Genomic DNA, 20,273 nt, shown 5'->3' with positions numbered 1-20,273 from the left:
TTCCATAAGAAAAAAAGAATTTTAGCAACCACGTATTCCATCACTCGTTTTAAGTAAACATCTAATAGTTTTGTATCTTACATTTTAGAACAATTACACATAATGTAGTGTTTTATATATTTTATATACATACCAAAATGTTCATCAGAGCCCCAGGAAGGATGGTGTCGCCCTTAAGCAAGATGTGTTAGACGGCAGGGGGAACACGGTCAGGGATCTCAAGGAGTCAGTTTCAGACAAATTAAGGCGGAGATGCCTGTTAGATGTCCCAGCAGAGATGTCGAGGAGACAGCTGGACACAGGATTCCAGACTTTAAGGGAGAGATGTGGGCTTGAGAGGGCAAACTGGGAGACGGGCAAGTGGTGTTGAAAACTCATGAGAAGAGATGATGGGGAAAGGCAGCGGATGTAGACAAGAGAAGAGGTTCAACGACTAAAACTTTTGGAGGCTGCCACGTTCAGAAACCAGGGTGTTCAGAAAAATTCATCAGAGGACAGCAAGAAGGGAACAGGGAAGTGAGAAGAAAATTGAAGCAAACGGACTTTTAAAGGTTAAATCAGTCTTTCAAGAAAATCAGTCTTTCAAGGAAGAAGGAGTGATCCAGTGCGCAACATGCTGCCGATACAACAAGCAAGATGAGAAGAGGAAATAAATTATTCGATTGAGCGATGAGGTCATTGGTGACTCTGGAAAAGAAAGTATCAGTAGATGGTGGATGTGAAAGCTTGATTGGGTGGGGTTCACAGGGGAACTAGAGGCAAGAATTGAAGACAAAGAACATAAATAAGTTTGTAGTATATTGTGCTCTGAAATGGAGCATAGAGAAAAGGTACTTAGTAGTGGGGAAAATGTAGTTAATTAAGAATGTTTTGTTTTTTTGTGTTTTTTTTTGCGGTACACGGGCCCCTCACTGTTGTGGCCTCTCCCGTTGAGGAGCACAGGCTCCGGACACGCAGGCTCAGCGGTCATGGCTCACGGGCCCAGCCGCTCCGTGGCATGTGGGATCTTCCCAGACCGGGGCACGAACCCGTGTCCCCTGCATCGGCAGGCGGACTCTCAACCACTGCACCACCAGGGAAGCCCAAGAATGCTTTGTTTTAAAGATGGTAGAGTGAGCTTCCCTGGTGGCACAGTGGTTGAGAATCCGCCTGCCAATGCAGGGGACACAGGTTCCAGCCCTGGTCCGGGAGGATCCCACATGCCACGGAGCAACTAAGCCTGTGCGCCACAACTACTGAGCCTGCGCTCTAGAGCCCTCGAGCCACAACTATTGAGCCTGCGTGCCGCAACTACTGAAACCCACATGCCTAGAGCCCGTGCTCTGCAACAAGAGAAGCCACTGCAATGAGAAGCCCGAGCATCGCAACAAAGAGTAGCCCCCGCTTGCTGCAACTAGAGAAAGTCTGCGTGCAGCAACGAAGACCCAACACAGCCAAAATAAATAAATAAATTAATTTTTTTTAAAAAAAGAAAGAGTGCTACTTCCAATAGAACATCTTTAAAAAAATAAAGATGGTAGAGTGCATAAAAAGGTTTTGGCATCTGTGTGTGTGTGTTGGTCCTTGTGTGTAAGATGGGCAACACCACCATTTGTGTATGCTGATGAAAATAAACCCCTAAAAGTCAAATACATGATGCAGTGGAGGAAGGATGCCATGCGGTCCTGACACAGAGTGAAGTTGGCAACAAGGGCACAATCGCAGGGTCAGCCGCAGCCAGGAGCAGGGACAGACTCTTCACAGTCGATACTGAGGAGACAACACAGGCCCTGAGGCAGATGGGTGAGCCAGTTAGAGGAGATCTCTTCCCTTCGCTCCAGGGGCTCAATGAAGAAGAAACAGGGCCTTTGAGAGAAAAGATGGGAGAGGATGTATTGGACCTATGAGGGCCTGTAAAGGAAAGGCATGGAGCAGACACATAGGGAATGTGAGGGAACAGAGCCAGGAATCTGAAGTGAGACCAGTCAATCTGGGGGTGTGCTTTCTCCAGCTGTGATGAGCCACACGGGGACCGCACAGAGGAGGCACAGCTGGATGTGATGGGGATGCCAGGGAGGGCAAGGAAGTAGAGGGCCACAGGAGAATGAGTGCACACGTCCTTTGCTTTGGGGCATCTGACTTGCACGGCTGTAAGTAAGTGACAGGGTGTGCTTGTCTCCATTATGGAAAAACAGCCTGGATAAGGTAGGGGAGTGTATCCCACTGGCTTATCATTTTACCCCTGATGCAGACAAAACAAGCCTGGACTATGGTACATACTCCATATGTAGTCAGAAAATTAATGAGAAGAACACAGAGTGAAACTCGTACACCCTCCGGCATGGTCTTCACTTTGGGGGACAGATGTGTGCAGGGATCCTTTGCCCTGGAAAGAGTGAGGAAGGAGCTGACCAGGAACAGCAGAAATGGGTCTAGCTGAGGGTCCTCCATCCAGACAATGCCCCTTACCCTCAACAAGTGCAAAGGGCAAGTGTAAGCTCAACCGGGACCGCAGTGACCTCAACCAAGGGGTAGCCCTCAGGCTGAGCAAGACCCATTTAGGAAATTAAAGAGCCTAAAATCAGCAGAAAAAGGAGAGGCCTCCCGGCTGCCTAGACCGCTCGATGGAGAAAAGGTCTCAGTGTCTAGGATTTCTCACTCTGCAATGACATTGGCTTAAAAAAAAAATCACAACCTGGGACTTCCCTGGCGGCCCAGTGGTTAAGACTCTGTGCTTCCAACGCAGGGGGCACAGGTTCGATCCCTGGTCAGGGAAGTAAGATCCCATATGCTGCGGTGGGGCCGGGGGGTGGGAGGGTCACAGCCTGAAATCCTGACTTGATTGGGTTGGTTGGGATTGTGCAAAGCAACAGCAGAAGCACAGCAGGAAGTGGGTGTCTGAACCGAACAGTAGAGGGGAAGCTGGAAGGCTTGAGGGAGGCAAGGCACAAAGAGAGAAAACACGTTTCTTCCTCAAGTCACCTACCTGGGAAACCACCAGCACTGCCATTCTAGCGAACACAACAGAGAAACGTGTATGAAGGGCGAGTGTGTGCTGGGTAGGAACACAAGTTCCTTTCTGTCATCTGACCTCATCAGCTCACCCCATTCTACACTCTACTAACTGCTGAGCCCCAGATCCACTGGTGAGTATGAACAGAGCTTTTCCTTCATCCCACTCCTGAGTTTTCCCGCAAATACCAGGGCTGTAACTCCCCAAATGAGACTCCCCTTCCTGTCTCCAAATTCCCTTCTCAGACCATAGCAGCCCTTCTCATTGGTTCCGCATTTAGTTTAAAATATCTTGCTCATCTGCTCCCCAGCTGCCTTGTGACTGGTGTGTGTGTGTGTGTGTGTGTGTGTGTGTGTGTGTGTGTGTGTGTGTGTGTGTGTGTGTGTGTGTGTGTGTGTGTGTGTGTGTGTGTGGTGTTTTGGGACAGATGTGCAGAGGACAGCAGAGAACCCACCACTGGCCTGGTAGGAGGAAAGTAGAAGCTGCATTTTCCCAACAATGAGCCTTTGTACTTCAATTCACCTTGGTGTTGACTGCCCCCGATTCCTGGAACAATCCTTCCCCGAGTCATAGGGCGTTATGGCCCCTCTCAAGTTGTGTCCATAGACACATCCCCCACAGGTCCTCCGTATGAAACTTTTCTGCCATCTGCAGCTTAAGACCCAATGTTTCCCTTCTGGAGTCATACAGACTTACGAAGTCTCATGTGGCCCAAGACACTCCCAAGACACCCCATAATGATCCCTTATCCTACTATGAAACCCCACAAAACATTCCAAACCCTAATAACTCATGCATTTAGATGGAACAGTACACATGAAGACCCTCGAGGACCCACTAGACTGAAGACACCACATTTTCATTCAGTGACCTCAGCACAAACACTGTCATCTCCAAAAACTACTACTAAGAGAGGTGTCTCCAGTGATGCACATGTCCCAACAAGACCCCAGCATCTTTGAAGAAAACACTCCAAATTCTCTTACGTATCTTCCAAAATGCTACTGGAACTTTCTTCACCTGCAACTCAAAATATCTCAAAACACAAAAGGTAACCCAGAAAATGATCTCTGAAGGTTTTCCCTGTAATTACTATATGGGATGCATGATGATTCTTGCCTTCCCAAAAGATCCCACAGACGTCACTGAGTGGCGTGGATTCTGTGGGACACCCTCTAGGCACCCGTTAGGACCAACACCCCATCCTCCTACATACAGAGCTCTCCCTGTGGGCTCAGCTCAGGCCTTGATTCTAACAACATCGCAGGAATACATTTCTCTCTGCCAAATCCACTGCCTTCATTCCTCCACAGGTGTGATCATGAGTTACTCGATTAAACCCATGCGTGCAAATCTCAGTCTCCGCATCTGTGTCCCAGGAAACGGGAGCTAAGACACTAGAGCACCCCAAACCATTCCATGCAGCCTGCAACCACCCATCAACCCACTTGCAGATGCTCCAGCCAGAACTGCGGCATCCCTTGGCCAACAGTTCCACACACCCCACGATCCCACAACTCTGCTTGGGACAGGTGCACACACCATTCATTGGGCTCATCTAGAGGCCCACACTTACTTCCGTATCCCTCCGGCAGACACCTACAGGCTCCTCTCCACTTTCTCCATTTTTCCTCCTCTCCTTCACGCATGCCTGAGCAAACAGGGCTGAAAGGCACAGAGACCTATGGGCACAGGATCGCGAGAGGAACACACACAAGCTGCAAACTGAAGGCCACTGGGCATTCAGTATGGAGCTCAAGAAGGTGGTCCTCCTGGAAAAACGCTGAAAGGGGTCAGCTTAGAAATAAGCTCTGGGCAAACGGCTTCATCATGAATAGAGGGGCTCTGTTGGAAGAAGGTTCCAGGTCAATCCAGCCCGTTCTTCATCACTTGCAGAGAACAGACAAGAGGTACTTGAGAGGCACATCTACTTAGTAGCTCACAGATCACATAAAAGGGAAGAAAACGCAATACTAGATTGACTGACGGAACTCACTTTCAACTGTTAAAAGATCACTGACATCCTTACCAAGTACTCATTTAAACAGGCCCTCACCCATCCTCTACGTTGCCATCTGTTCTCCCTCATTCTTATTTTCACCTTAGTTTTCCTATTTCTCTGTCAACCGCTCTGTCTCTGCTTCTCCTGATCCCCTCGCCCACATATTTACCGTGATGTCGACTGAATTAAGATGCCCGCCCAGCGGAAGTGCACATTTTCCAGCGGGGTGGACTTTGAGACCGAAGAACACTGAGCGTCACACGGCTGGCCCAGGTCACCTCCCCCTCTGCGGGGTGAGGGGAAGGGCTGACTAAGAAGCGGAGGCCGGGGGAGCAGAAGGACCGGCCTGAGGAAGACACGAAAAAAGACGGGCGTGGAGGAAGGGGGGTGTCAGGAGAGGGGCGGGCTCTCCAGAATCCCGGGACGGGGGAGAGGACGCGGGCTCTACGGGAGCGGGGCGGCCAGGGCTGCCCTCCAGGGGCCGAGAGGACGAGGCTGTGGTGGAGCGAATCCACCTCAAAGAAGAGGACTTCACAGGGGGGGCGGAGGTCAGTAAAGGATCTTAACCAGGAAAACGCAGCGAAAAGAAAAGCCAAAGGAACGAACTAGCCTCAAAGCCATTTCAAACCCAGAGGGAAACGACCCCTGCCCTGTGACGGCGACGTCTGTACTCACTTGGGGCGGAGGGGCAGGTGCGGTGATTTTAAGGTCCGTAGTGACTCCCACACCCAGAGGATGGGTTGAGGTGGGGGTTGTTAAGCGCAAATTTACACTAGAAAGAAGAAACTTACGCTCCGCCTGTGACCTTCGCTCCGCGCTCTCCGCTTCCGGGTCCGTTGACAACTACGCACGCGCAGAGTTGAGCGGCGGGGGCGGGGCCTGGGCGGAACGCTACCGCGAGCGGCGGGGCGTGGGGCCCGGGTCTGCACCGCCCCAGGAGAAGGCGGGGAAGGGTGCGTCCCTCCGCCTAGCTGCGAAGGCGTAGCTTTCGGCTTTAGGAATACTTGGGTGTCTTTTGCGTTTTATGATGCAGCGTTGTTCCCTGCCTGGATTAAGTTACTGTCTCTAACCGTAAAGCTTACTGTTGTGTGAAACACTTATGATGTTAATAAGATGTTTTCCTCATAACAAGTTGAAAACGGTTTAAGTCAAAAGCTATTTGTGCCAGTGAGTTGCGCCCCAGTCCTGCTAGTGAGGCTGAAGCAATTCAGTGGTGAGGGATCGCTGGTTGGATCCAGGAACATTTCCTGCAATTGGATTTAATTTAAGCAGTTTAAGTAAACCAGAGCTGGAGTTGTCTGTGTAGCGATGCTGACTAGAATGTGACATACAAAACTCTGCCTCTGAATAATGCCATTTGCAGTAACATGGATGGACCTAAAGATTATCATACTAAGTGAAGTAAGTCAGAAACAAAGACAAATTTCATATGATATCGCTTATATGTGGAATCTTAAAAAAAAATGATACAAATGAACTTATTTACAAAACAGAAACAGACTCACAGACTTAGAGAGGGAACTTATGGTTACCGGGGAGAAAGGGTAGGGGGAGTTTGGGGTTGACATGTACATACTGCTATATATAAAATAGATAACCAACAAGGACCTACTGTATAGCACAGGAAACTCTGCTCAATATTCTGTATTAACTTAATGGGAAAATAATTTTAAAAAGAATAGATACATGTATATGTATAACTGAATCACTTTGCTGTACACCTGAAACTAACAACATTGTTAATCAACTACACTCCAATATAAAATAAAAATTTTTTAAAATTTAAAAATAAAAATACTTGTTTCAGGAAAAAACCCCAACAAAAACCAAAACCAAAACCAAAACTCTGCCTCTGTAGATTCAGCCACTTCATACTGACACCCTACTTGACAGCATTTCCGTTTCTATTCCCTGTTCTCGCAGGAGGCCAACTGGACACTGTGCTCAGTTCCAGAGATTCACAGGGACAAGACTGATAAAAGCAGTTTTCACATATTGAGATATAGGGAAGTCATTCTGGCTTATACATGAGTTAACTTGAATTTGATGTTAAATAAAATAGCCTGTTTGTGGCCTAGCAGACATACATTGTACATCTGCTTTAATTATTAAAGAAAAGGGCACATTGACCAGAACTAAAGAGTGTTCATGCTAAAAATAAAGATTAAATGCCTCTCTTCTTGGGATGCAGATGCTGGCTCTCCTTTGATGATAAGACTCCTTGGGCTTCCCTGGTGGCACAGTGGTTGGGAGTCCGCCTGCCAATGCAGGGGACACGGGTTCGTGCCCCGGTCCGGGAAGATCCCACATGCCGCAGAGCGGCTGGGCCCGTGAGCCATGGCCACTGAGCCTGCGCGTCCGGAGCCTGTGCTCCGCAACGGGAGAGGCCACAACAGTGAGAGGCCCGCGTACCGCAAAAAAAAAAAAAAAAAGACTCTTTTCCCAAGTGCCAAGGCTATGCTTGCTGACTTGCTGGAGTACGTGCTGATTTGTTTTTTGTTTTTTTTTTGAAACCCGTAGAAATGTAACCCTGACTTTTTTAATGTTCTTTGTCCTGACAAGATGTAAAAGTGTGGCAGAAAACCCTGCTTCTCTGAAGCAGTTTCTGAGTAATCTGGGAAGCAGGCTCTGGGCTAGTCCTCAGTTTGGCTCAAATAAACGTCATTTCTATTCTTATTATTGATTGTTTACTGATTATTTTCGTCGACAAGATTTTCCAGTCTGAGACTGGAGGCCTGAGGCATGTGATAATTTAGGTTGGTAACCATTGCTTTTAAAATAGGGATATTTTGTTACAATTAAATTATAAATTGCATTGTTTTCTTTTTGCTAAAGTGTTTTAATTATTTGCCTTTTTAAAACCAACTCTTGGGGACTCTCCTGGCGGTCCAGTGGTTAAGACTCTGCGGTTCCACTGCAGGGGCGTGGGTTTGATCCCTGGTCGGGGAACTGAGATCTTGCATGCCGCGTGGCGTAGCCAAAACAAACAAATAAAACAAACTCTTTCCCCGAGTTTTATTGAGATATAATTGATATACTTCATTGTATAAGGTTAAGGTGTATAGCATAACGGTTTGACTTACATATATTGTGACATAATTATTGCAATAAGTTTAATCAGCATCCGTCATCTCATATAGATACAATAAAAAGAGAAGGCACAAAAGAAATGTCTTTTTCATTTTTGATGGGAACTGCATTTGTCTTTATAACAGTTATAAATACTGTGATGGATTACCTTCAAATATCTTTCAGAAAAACTTGTTTACATCCTAATATGCTTAAGTCAATAATATCTAAATGTAATTTCATAGTATCTGTATGTTCATTTTGAGAATATTAGAAAGTTTACTTTTAATTTAAAAATTGTGATATATGTTAGCTCTTTTCCGTGTTTTCCATTTCTGCACGTTCTGTCAGGTGTGGATGACAAACCCTGTAAATATATAGTCTTGAGAAGACTTTGGGATTTATTTTCACCTAAAGAATAATCAATTTTGCAATATATGTAAGGCATTTAGTAAGGAGGTATAGTCTTTTTAATATGAACCCTAAAGAAAGTAAACATGAAATAATTCATTTCTATTATGGTTTATCACAGGGTATGAATATATTTCCCTGAGTTATACAGTAGGACCTTGTTGTTTATCCATTCTATATATAATAGTTCGCATCTGCTAATCCCAAACTCCCACTCCATCCCTCCCCTAATTCCCTCCCCCTTGACAAACACAAGTCTGTCCTCTATGTCTGTGAGTCTGTTAGAAATACTCTATGTGAGTAAAACTATAAAACATTCCTGAAAAATATGAAAGTAGGTATAAACAAATGAAAATTGGCATCTTGTTCTTGTTGGAAAAACTCAATATTACAAAAAGATCAATTCTCCTTAAGCTAATTAAAAACTACTGCCTCCCTGTATAGACAACTTTAGCTAGTTTTGGAGCTAGCAACGTTATTGCAAAAATCTTACAGAATGAAGAGCAAATAAGAAGAGCCACAAAAACTCTAGAAATGAATCAAAATGAGGGAGGCTATCTCTAGGGGGTATGATTATTCATGAGTAGACTGATAGATCAGTGCAGCTAAAATTTATGCCAAAATGCATAAGAAAAGTTAATAAGCAGCAAAACTACAGCGGGGCTATCATTAATACTTTATATTTGGGAAATGGAGATTCCTACAAAAATGACAATAGGTTGGGACTTCCCTGGTGGCGCAGTGGTTAACAATCCGCCTGCCAGTGCAGGGGACACGGGTTCGAGCCCTGGTTCGGGAAAATGCCACATGCCACGGAGCAACTAAGCCTGTGCACCACAGCTACTGAGCCTGCATTCTAGAGCCCGAGAGCCACACCTACTAAGCCCACGTGCCACAACTACTGAAGCCCGCACGCCTAGAGCCCGTGCTCCACAACAAAAGAAGCCACGGCAATGAGAAGCCCGCTCACCGCAACTAAAGAAAGCCCACATGCAGCAACGAAGACCCAACGCAGCCAAAAATAAATAAATAAAATAAATAAATGAAAAAGAATTTTTTTTTTGAAAAAGAAATTTTGAGCTAGTTTGTTACATTTACAAATATTTGATTTGTAAGCACTTACTTGTAAGTCAATTCAGTAGAGCTCCTTTAGAAGTTAATTTTAATAACACGATCTGGAGTTAGGGACATATCACATTTATTATGTATAGATAGACATACATTCATCCAGATAGACGCAGAGATCTTTTTGTTTTTTTTGTTTTTGTTTTGGCCACGCTGCACAACATGTGGGATCTTAGTTCCCCGACCAGGGATTGAACCGGGGCCCATTGCAGTGGAAGCACAGGGTCTTAACCATTGGACTGCCAAGAAAGTCCCCTACACTGAGATCTGAGTTTTCCTGCTTCAGTTTAAAAGTCCTTCCCCCTCCCCACTCCTTTGTTCTTTTCCAGCTTTAAATTCTACTAACTGACCCAAGGCTGTAGGTCAGGCAACGTGGGCTACATTTCAAGGATATGGTAAGAGTTGTAAATTTTAAGCTTTCTCCTGGGAATACTTGTTCTCCCAAGGTCAGAATTGAAAAGATTAAACCAGCTTTCTCTACAGTTTTGGAGTGTCAGTAGAGTGCCATCCTGGCCCTTTAAAAGTTAAATGCTTGCAAGTATTGGCTTTGTTCCAACTGCACACGAAGCTGGCCAGAGTTCCAGTGAGTGGCTGTTGACTAGGGAGCTGTTCAGCCTTTGAAGTGCAGTTTCTCTTTATTACTTTGGGAGCCTAATTCAGATATAATCTGAACAACTTTCTGAGGGCACTGTGATGGATCGCATGCGTGCTGCTCCTGAGTCTAGCTCCCCAAGAGGTTACTCTTGGGTCGGTTCGAGCCTCTTACATGTCTCGGTTTCTCCCTCCAGCAAAAACTGCTGTGCCCCTCGGCGGCGAGCAGAATTTACTTAATGGTTGTAGTGGGGTCCCTTGTAGGACCCCAGCACATCTAAAGGATTGATCCTCAGATATGTCCACTAGGTTCTCAATCACCTGAGAAGGCCTTGTGGCTGGAAGGAGTAAGCGTTCCTTTCTCTGTCTCTCATTCTACTATCAAATGGTTTGTTCAGATTATATATAATCTTTTTAATTTAAGCCAAATTAAAAAAAAGACCAGCCAACCCAATTCACTCCAAAGTTCCCCCTCCAGGTCCCTGCCTAGGGAATGTACCATACTCCCTCTTAGGACTTCAAGTCCCAAGAAAAAAACAGCTTGAATAAAATTCAGGATGTCATGTAAAGCAATGATGTCTGAATATCAGGAGAAATCACCAAAGCAGCTGAGGAGTACCGAGAAGTGGATGCGTCTCAAAGGACCCATGCTGGTACCAAGCATCGGTTTGGGGTAGACTCCAGGTGTCCTCTGATAGGTGTCTCTGGTATCATACTGAGTACAAGAAAATGTCAACAAAAATTCAATTAAGAATCAAGGAGAGGGCTTCCCTGGCGGCGCATGGGTTGAGAGTCCGCCTGCCGATGCAGGGGACACGGGTTCGTGCCCCGGTCTGGGAAGATCCCACATGCCGCGGAGCGGCTGGGCCCGTGAGCCATGGCCGCTGAGCCTGCGCGTCCGGAGCCTGTGCTCTGCAACGGGAGAGGCCGCAACAGTGAGAGGCCCGCGTACCGCAAAAAAAAAAAAAAAAAAAAAAATCAAGGAGAAAAAAGGGAATTTTATTTGAGCCAAACTGAGGATTCTAACTTGGGAGACAGACTCTCATAAAGCTCTGAGAACTGTTCTGCCTGTTGGAAATCAAAGGCACAGTTGGATTCATTTTCAAGACAAAGGATCGTTCATCAAAATGACATACTGATAATTTTTCAAAAAGTTCACCAAGGATACATATCCAGGTTAGTACATACAGAGCGAGCAGCAAGTCACCATGACCTCCTACAGAGTTGGGAAAGAACTGTATTCTTTTAAGAAGTTAAATCACCAGTGTCAGAAGAAAAAAATAAATTGATCTTCATGGTCGAGCAGGCACTCCCACGTTTGAGGAGCTGTGGTTGATGTGTAATGCAGATGCACACTGCACTTTAGGGAGGGAGGAGGTCCAAACAAACACAGAGAGAATTTTATGTTTAATTTTTTCTTGTCTTTCCTTAAAATACAAATTTTATTTCATCAACTCCAAGCACAAAAAAGAGATTATTTTTATCCCTATTTCTGAAATTTTATTTCCTAATATTTTTTATATGCTTACTGTATCTTCATCTCCCATAAAGGTGCAACCCAGGGGTCTTGTTTTGGCACACACAAAAAAATGTAGAAATCTGATCACGTGGTGCATATTTACAAATGGGGAGGCAGGTTTCAGGGGGTTTGAGTCTGAAATTGTACTGCTATGGTATTTTCATTATAGTTACAGAAATAATCTGGGTTACACTATGGAGTTCATAGCTCACACGCAAATTATGAATATACATATATTTCAAAAACTGTTGTTTGAATCTAACATAGAAAGAAATTGTTACAGATGTCATTCAACTTAGAAAGCACGATGATGTGTAATTACTGATCATTTATTATAAAGTGCCCCAGTGCGGTGGGATATGCTTGGGTTAACAGAGGGCACATGATTCATTAAGGGTTGTAAATAAGATTACATTTTACTTATTTCTTGTTGTTTTCCTATTTTTTGGCCACGCCCCGAGAAATGTGGGATCTTAGCTCCCCGACCAGGGATCGAACCCATGCCCCCTGCAGTGTCTTAACCACTGGACCTCCAGGGAAGTCCCAACATGTTACTTATTTGGATGAGTATGATACATTCTAAATAAAATGGTGTCAAAATGCAATTCCAGAGGCCAAATCTGCAGCCTTCACAAGCACACTCTACTCTGGTTCTTTTGATTACTGTCCTCTATAATACTGTGTCTTCAGTCTTCAGTTTCCAAAAATAAGTCTCATTTTTATTATTTTATATATACAGCAGCCATTCCCTTTCAAAAGACAGGGAGACCATTGTTCCCCCTCCCCATTTTTCCTCCCACGTATGCCATCTCTAGTAACCCATCATTCTACTCACATGAAAACCTCGTTCTCACAACATCCTGTCCTGCTCTCGTTCATGATCAGCTGGTAGAGTAGGCCCTTCCTATAATAATCAAGAGAGGCCCTGAGTCCTGTCAACAAATCCAGAGAAGGGGCTGTGACCCCCAAAAGCACAGTAATTTAGAAAACAGTTTTACATTTATATTCTGTCACTCCATACATTTGTGTAGTTTTTCCTCAAAGATGTATAATCTGATATCAAGTGAGGTATGAGTCCTGGCTACAGGCTTTGCCATACACATTGGTTTTACACGGTATCTCTCCATGATGGAGTCTTTTTTTCCCTTCACTGAAACACAGTTGATACACAATATTTTGTTTCAGGTGTACTACATAACGGTTTAACAATTGCATACATTACAAAATAATCACTTCGGTAAGTCTAGTAGCCATCTGTCCCCGTACAGTTATTATTACTGACTATATTCCTTATGCTGTATATTACACCCCCGTGCTTTATTATGTAACTGCAGATCTGTACGTCTTAAAGCCCTTCTCCTGTTTCACACACACCTCGAACCCTCCCTCCTACCTTCTGGCAACCATTTATTTGTTCTATGTATGAGTCTATTCTCCTTGTATTTTGTTTTCTAAATTCCACATATAAGTGAAGTCATGTGCTATGCCATTCTCTGACATTTCATCTAGCAAAATACCCTGCAGAGCTATTCATGTTGTTACAAATGCTAAGACTTCATTTTTTCATGGCTAATATTCCATCGTGTGTGTGTGTATGTATGTGTATATATGTATCACATTTTCTTTATCCATTCACCTATCAGTGGACATTTAGGTGGCTTTCTTAACTTGGCTATTATAAATAATGATACAACAAACAACAAAGTGCATATATTTTTTTGAATTAGTATTTTTGTTTTCCCTGGAGCAATTGCTGGATCATATGGCAGTTCTATTTTTAATTTTTTGAGGACCCACCATATAGTTTTCCATAGTAGCTGCACCAATTTACAATCCTACCAACAGTGCACAAGGGTTCCCTTTTCTCCTCATTTTCACCAACACTTGTGATTTGTTGTCTTTTTGATGACAGCCATTCTGAGAGATGTGAGGTGGTAGCTCACTGTGGTTTCGATTTGAATTTCCCTGATGATTAGGGATGTGCCTCTTTTCACGCACCTGTTGGCCATCTGTATGTCTTCCTTTTCCATGATGGGAGTCTCTCAGCCTGAGTAAGGCTTGGATACTTGCACAAGTTATGTGTCAATCATTACCTTTTAAGGTTTCTTTTTGCTGTGAATTGTCTGATGATCCCCAAAGCCTGAGCTTTGAATAAAAGCATTGCCACATATGTTAGGTTTATGTTTGTTTTCAGTGTGTATTTTCTGATGCCTAGTAAGGCTTGCAAATTGGGTATAAGCTTTGCCACACTGACTACATTTGTAAGGTTTCTCTCCAGTGTGGATTGTTTTATGTTGAGTAAGATATGAACGCATTGTAAAAGCTTTGCCACACTCATCACATTTGTAAGGTTTCTCTCCAGTGTGAGTTCTCTCGTGACCCCAAAGTTGTGAACGTTGGATGAAAGCCTTATCACAGTCTTTACATTTATAAGATTTTTCCCCTGTATGAATTCTCTGATGTGCCATAAGGCTTGAACGTTGGGTAAATCCCTTGCCACACACGTTACATTTGTGTGGTTTCTCACCAGTATGAATTCTCTCATGACCCCAAAGTTGTGAAAGTTCAATAAAAGCCTTGCCGCACACATTACATTTGTGGGGTTTCTCCCCAGCATGCATTTTCTGATGCCTAGTAAGGCGTGAAAACTGGGTAAAAGCTCTGCCACACTCATTGCATTTGTAAGGTTTCTCTCCAGTATGGATTGTCTCGTGCTGAGTAAGATTTGATCGCATGGTAAAGGCTCTGCCACACACGATACATTTGTAAGGTTTCTCTCCAGTATGGATCTTCTGATGTTTGTTAAGGCTTGACCGCTCAGCAAAGGCTTTGCCACACTCATTACAATTGTAAGGTTTCTCACCAGTATGCAATTTCTCATGACTCCAAAGGAGTGAATGTTGGATAAAGGCCTTACCACACTCATGACATTTATATGGTTTCTCCCCAGTGTGCATTCTCTGATGATTTGCAAGGTGTGAATTTCGACTAAAGACCTTGCCACATACATGACATTTATATGGTTTCTCTCCTGTATGCACTCTCTGATGTGTAGTGAGATTAGAACACTGGTTAAAGGCTTTGCCACACACATTACATCTGTAAGGTTTCTGTCCAGAATGAATTCTCCTGTGATTCCTGAGGTTTGAGCTTTTGCTAAAAGCCTTCCCACAGTCATTACAGCTGTAAGATTTTTCTCGAGTGTGTGTTCTCCTGTGCTGCGCAGGTGACAAAGTGTTTTCCACACTAGGAGGAACTCTGTGAAGTGGTGAAACTGAGGAACCACTGCTGACTGGCTTCTCACCTTGACCGCACGCATACACTTTCTCCTCAGCTGCACATCTCTGCAGCTGAGCCGCCTGGGCCTGCAGCCTCACTCCAGATCTACTTTCCAAACACTTGAGATCTCTGTTTCTAGCAATGCTGACGTTATTTTTCGTTGTTAACGAACTTCTTATGAATGGCTTATCGTGCGTGAAATATTCACGTGCATTACTTCTTACAGAAACACTCTGAGGAAAATTAATTAAGGACTTCTTATCGTGATCTTCTCCATGAGTGAGATTTTTGTTATGGGTCAAAAGTACTTCTTTGTCATTTCTTGCATCACATCCCCACTCACTCTCACACTCCTGCACATCTGCACAGACTTCCTTGAAGTCAAAATCCTTGATGCCATGGTTGTCATTTCTGTCCAGTATCACTAGATGGTATAATTCTCCTTTAGTAATGTCCTCTCTTGGTGATAACTCCTTGATTGCAAATCCAGCAGAAAGGCTTCCTATTAAATCAGTTGGAAAATAAATATTTTATATTGAATTACATAATTATACAAAAAATATGTTTAATAACATATGGAAATATATAAGAAAAAAGATATTTTAAAAAGTCTGTATATCACGATAATAATTAATAAAATGTTTTAGTAACCCATGATAAATCTAGCAGGTAAGTTAATAAGTAACCACAATTATACAAAATAATAGTCTCTGGCATTCTAACAGATTTTTCCATAAAAATCAAAGAAAGAATTTACATTCTAGAAGGAACATATAAAAGGAAAAGTGAAATATATGTTGAGAATCACTGAACTCTGTCTATCTCCTGAGTTCTTCCAAGGATATAAAATATGAAAGGAAACTAAATAGGTCCTGCGGTCAGGACTACAGAGGACTTAGCCCTGATATGTATTAAATGAAAACCAAAAGAGATCAAGGGGAAAGAGGACTCCAGAGAGAGCTATCTCAGTCCCTCTCAAACCAAGGCACCAAAATGGTCAATGGTGTCAGAAAATAGAGTATTGTAGGTCGTGACAAAGCTTCTCCTCAGCTCTGAATGAGCTGGAGCATCACGGTAGAGGGGGAGCTTAAGCTTTTATATATTTGAATAACAGAGTGACAAGTTTTAGTGTGGGGGAGGGATTTCCTTTGAGCACCCAAAAGAAACAAACTTGTATTCTTCCACAGATCCTTCCCATTTGAGGAGAATTTCCTAAACAATATTTAATGGAGCAGTTTACTTTGTGCCCACCTGAGCTCACATCTCGATATATTCCCACTTGCCTGGATTTTTCCCTATTTTTACTTTACCCTCCAAAGTCCAGGGCTCTTTCCCTTGTTCTAAAATGGAGGTAATATTCAGCTTAAGAGAGATTTCATTCATAAAGTAAAATGGAGTATGACATGCTATGCTGTTCCAGAACACATGCCCAGCTCTTTGTTCAGCAAGAAGAAAGAAAATTATAGTTGGGTCTAGAAATGTATTATAAAAATTAGTCAACTGTGCCTCCTGAATGCTTAGATTATTTGAAGTATGCAGATATCTAGCCCTCTTCCACGAACTACAGAATCAAAAGCACAAGAGTGAAACCACAGAATGACATATTTTTAAAAATCTGCCATAAGGCTTTCTGACTGCTGATGTTCTGCAACCCCCACTAATCAAGCATGAATACAGGACATCTGAAGAAGCGAGAAGTTATAGAGTCATAAGCCACATTATGAAGGCTTTTCATTCTGAATCCAAACAGCTTCAATCACTCTCTCAAGAACAGAGGAGATCTGAAACTCTCACAAGCATGCTAGGGGCTCATAAAAGACTCAGAAGGGAAAATGCAAAGATATACAGTAGTTACCAACTTCCAGAGGGAAGTTATCCTCACCCAGGGAGAGCAGGTTCCTGTAGGTCTCCAACATCACGTCCCTGTACAAGGCCCTCTGAGCAGGGTCCAGGCATTCCCACTCCTCCTGAGAGAACGTGATGGCCACATCCTTGAATGTCAACAGTCCCTGAAAGGAAAGCACATTTCACCAAGTGGACAAGGACAGAGTTCTGAGTTTGACACAAAATTACAGAAGCAGCTCTGGCTAGAGCAAATGTTCTGACTGATCCATAAGATAATTGTAAGCAAGTTACATTTCTCGGTTTTTTTTCAACTGAGGTGAAATTCACGTAACATAAGGTTCGCTGTTTTAAGGTATCACTCAGAGGCATTTAGTACATTCACAATGTTGCACAAACACCACCTGTTTAGTTCAAAAACATTTTGATCGTTGCTAAAGGAAATTTACCCATTAAGCGATCGCTTCCCATTCTCCTTTGCCCCCATCCCTGTACACCACTAATGCCTACTGTCATTACACATTTACCTATTTGTGATATTTCCGTATAAATGGAATGGTATGAAATGAGCTTTTCCGTGTGGCTTCTTTCACTTAGAATGGTGTTTTTGGTTCATCCATGATGTAGTATCAGTACTACATGCCTCTTTTAGGGCTGAAGAATATTTAATTCTATGACTACACCACATTTTACTTATTCACTCATCCCTTGATGGCCATTTAGCATGTTACCACTTCTTGCCTAGTGTTAACAGTGCTGCTGGGACTTTCATGTACAAATATGTGTGTGAATACCTGTTTTCAATGTTTTTTTGGTATACAGCTAGAGAGGAATTAGAATCACGTTGTTTAAACTTTTTAAGGTCTGCCACACTGTTTTTCACAGCAGTACATTTTACCAGCAATGTGTCAGGATTCTCATTTCTCCACATTTTTACTAATACTTGCTATTTTGCATTTTATTATACTCATCCTAGTTGGTGTGAAATGATATCTTTTTTAAAATTTATTTATTATTTTTGGCTGCGTCAGGTCTTAGTTGCGGCATGCAGGATCTTTTGTTGCCATGCGTAGGTTTCTCTCTAGCTGTGGTGTGCAGGCTCAGTAGTTGCAGCGTGTAGTCTTAGTTGCCCAGAGGCATGTGGGATCTTAGTTCCCCAACCAGGGATGGAACCTGTGTCCGCTGCACTGGAAGGTGGATTCTTAACCACTGGACCACCAGGGAAGTCCCAAATGATGTCTCATGGTGGTTTTAATTTTGCATTTTCCTAATGACTAACTTCGTTGAACATCTTTTCATGTGCTTCTTGGCTGTTTCTATATCTTCTATTCTTGAATTTTAGGATCAGAGAAATGTCTACTAGAAGTCTTTTGACCAACTTATAATTGGGTTCTTTGTATTTTTGTTGCTGATGTGTAGGCATTCATATACTCTATAGAGAGTAGACCCTTACCAGATATGTGATTTGCAAATATTTCCTCCCATTTGGTAGATTATGTTTTCACTTACATGACAGTGTCATTCAGTGCACAACCATTATTAATTCTGTTGAAGACAAATTTATGTATTTTGTCTTTCTGCTTTTTGCTTTTGGTGTCGTATCAAAAAAATCCACTGCCAAGCCCAAGGTCATGAAGATTTACCCCTATGCATTCATCTAACAGTTTTATAGTTTTAGCTCTTATATTTAGTTTTTGATTCATTTTGAATTATTTATATGGAGAAAGGCAGAGGTTCAATTTCATTCTCTTTCACATGGATATCCAGTTGTCCCAGCACCACTTAAGAGACTATTCTTTCTCCATTGTATATTCTTGGCACCCTGGCAAAAAAGGAATTAACCACAGATGTATGGGTTTATTTGTGGACTCTCATTCTACTGCTTTGATCTGTATTTCTATCCTCATGCTAGAACCCCAGTCTTGATTACTCTAGGTTTGTAGTAAGGTTTGATGTTGGGAATAGTAAGTCCTTCAACTTTGTTGTTTCTTTTCCACATTTATTTTGGTTATCTGGGGTCTGTTCAAATTTAATATGAATTTTATTTTAATTTATTTCTTTGATTTATTTATTTTTGGCAGTGTTAGGTCTTTGTTGTTGCATGCGGGCTTTCTCTAGTTGCGGAAAGTGGGGGCTACTCTTCGTCGCGGTGCACGGGCTTCTCGTTGCGGTGGCTTCTCTTGTTGCATAGCATGGGCTCTAGGTGCGTAGGCTTCAGTAGTTGTGGCACACGGGCTCAGTAGTTGTGGCTCACGGACTCTAGAGCGCAGGATCAGTAGTTGTGGCGCATGGGCTTAGTTGCTCCTCAGCATGTAGGATCTTCCTGGACCAGGGCTCGAACCTGTGACCCCTACATTAGCAGGTGGATTCTTAACCACTGCGCCACCCGGGAAGTCCCCAATATGAATTTTAGGATCAACTTTTCCATTTGTGTAATAGAGACTGCTGGGATTTGATGGGGATTGCATTGAATCTTCATAACACTTCGGAGAGTATTGCCATCTTAACAACTCTAAGTCTTCCAATCCATGAACAGAGGATATCTTTACATTTATTTAAGTTTTTTTTCATTTCTTTCAGCAATACTTGTAGTATTCATTATATAAATCTTCCATTTCCTTGGTTAAATTCTTATTCTTTTTGATGCTGTTGTAAATGGAATTGTTTTACTTTGAATTTGTTGATTGCTAGGTACAGAAATACAACTGATATTGAGTACTGATACTGTATTCTGTAACTTCAGTAAATTTGCTTATATCACTAGTAGTTTTTTGAGGATTCTCTAGGTCTTTCTAAATATGACATCATGTATCCTGTAAATATAGTTTGACTTCTTTTCCAATTTTGATACCTTTTATTTATTTTCTTTCTAATTTGTATGGCTATAACTTCCAGTACAATACCAAAGTATAGTTGCAAAATGGGGCTCGCTGTCTTCTGCCTAACATTATAAGAAAGTTTTCAGTCTTCTACCAGTGAGTATGATGTTAGCTGTGGGATTTTAATAAATATGCCTTTTCAGATCAAGGATATCCCTTCTATTATTAATTTTGAGTGCACTCTGTTTTTGTTACATGGAGTGTTCTGTACATGTCTGTTATGTCTTGTTGGTTTACAGAGTTGCTCAGTCCTTTATTTCCTTATTGGTCTTCCATCTGTTTGCTCTACTTATTATAAGGGGAGTACTGAAGTCTCCAACTATTATAGTTGAACTGTCCATCTCTCTCCAAGTTTTGCTTCAAAATATTTGGGGTTTAGTTGTTATGTGCATATTATTTATGATTGTTTCATCATATTGATGGATCGATCCTTTTATTGATATATAATGTCCTTAAAAATCGTTGGTAACAATTTTATGACTTAAAGTCTATTTAGCCTGATATTAGCATAGCTAGGATTGATTACCATTTCCATGGAATATCTTTCTCTATCCTTTCACTTTC

General features: G+C 42.7%; 1 pseudogene; it reads right to left on the bottom strand.

Moving 5' to 3' along the window:
* LOC132593258 (zinc finger protein 665-like) overlaps window positions 1–20,273 on the bottom strand; it is a 52,326-nt pseudogene that overhangs the window by 22,187 nt on the left and 9,866 nt on the right.

Source organism: Globicephala melas, chromosome 19, assembly GCF_963455315.2.
Source record: "Globicephala melas chromosome 19, mGloMel1.2, whole genome shotgun sequence".
NCBI lineage: Eukaryota > Metazoa > Chordata > Mammalia > Artiodactyla > Delphinidae > Globicephala > Globicephala melas.
This window is presented reverse-complemented; position numbering and strand designations above follow the sequence as displayed.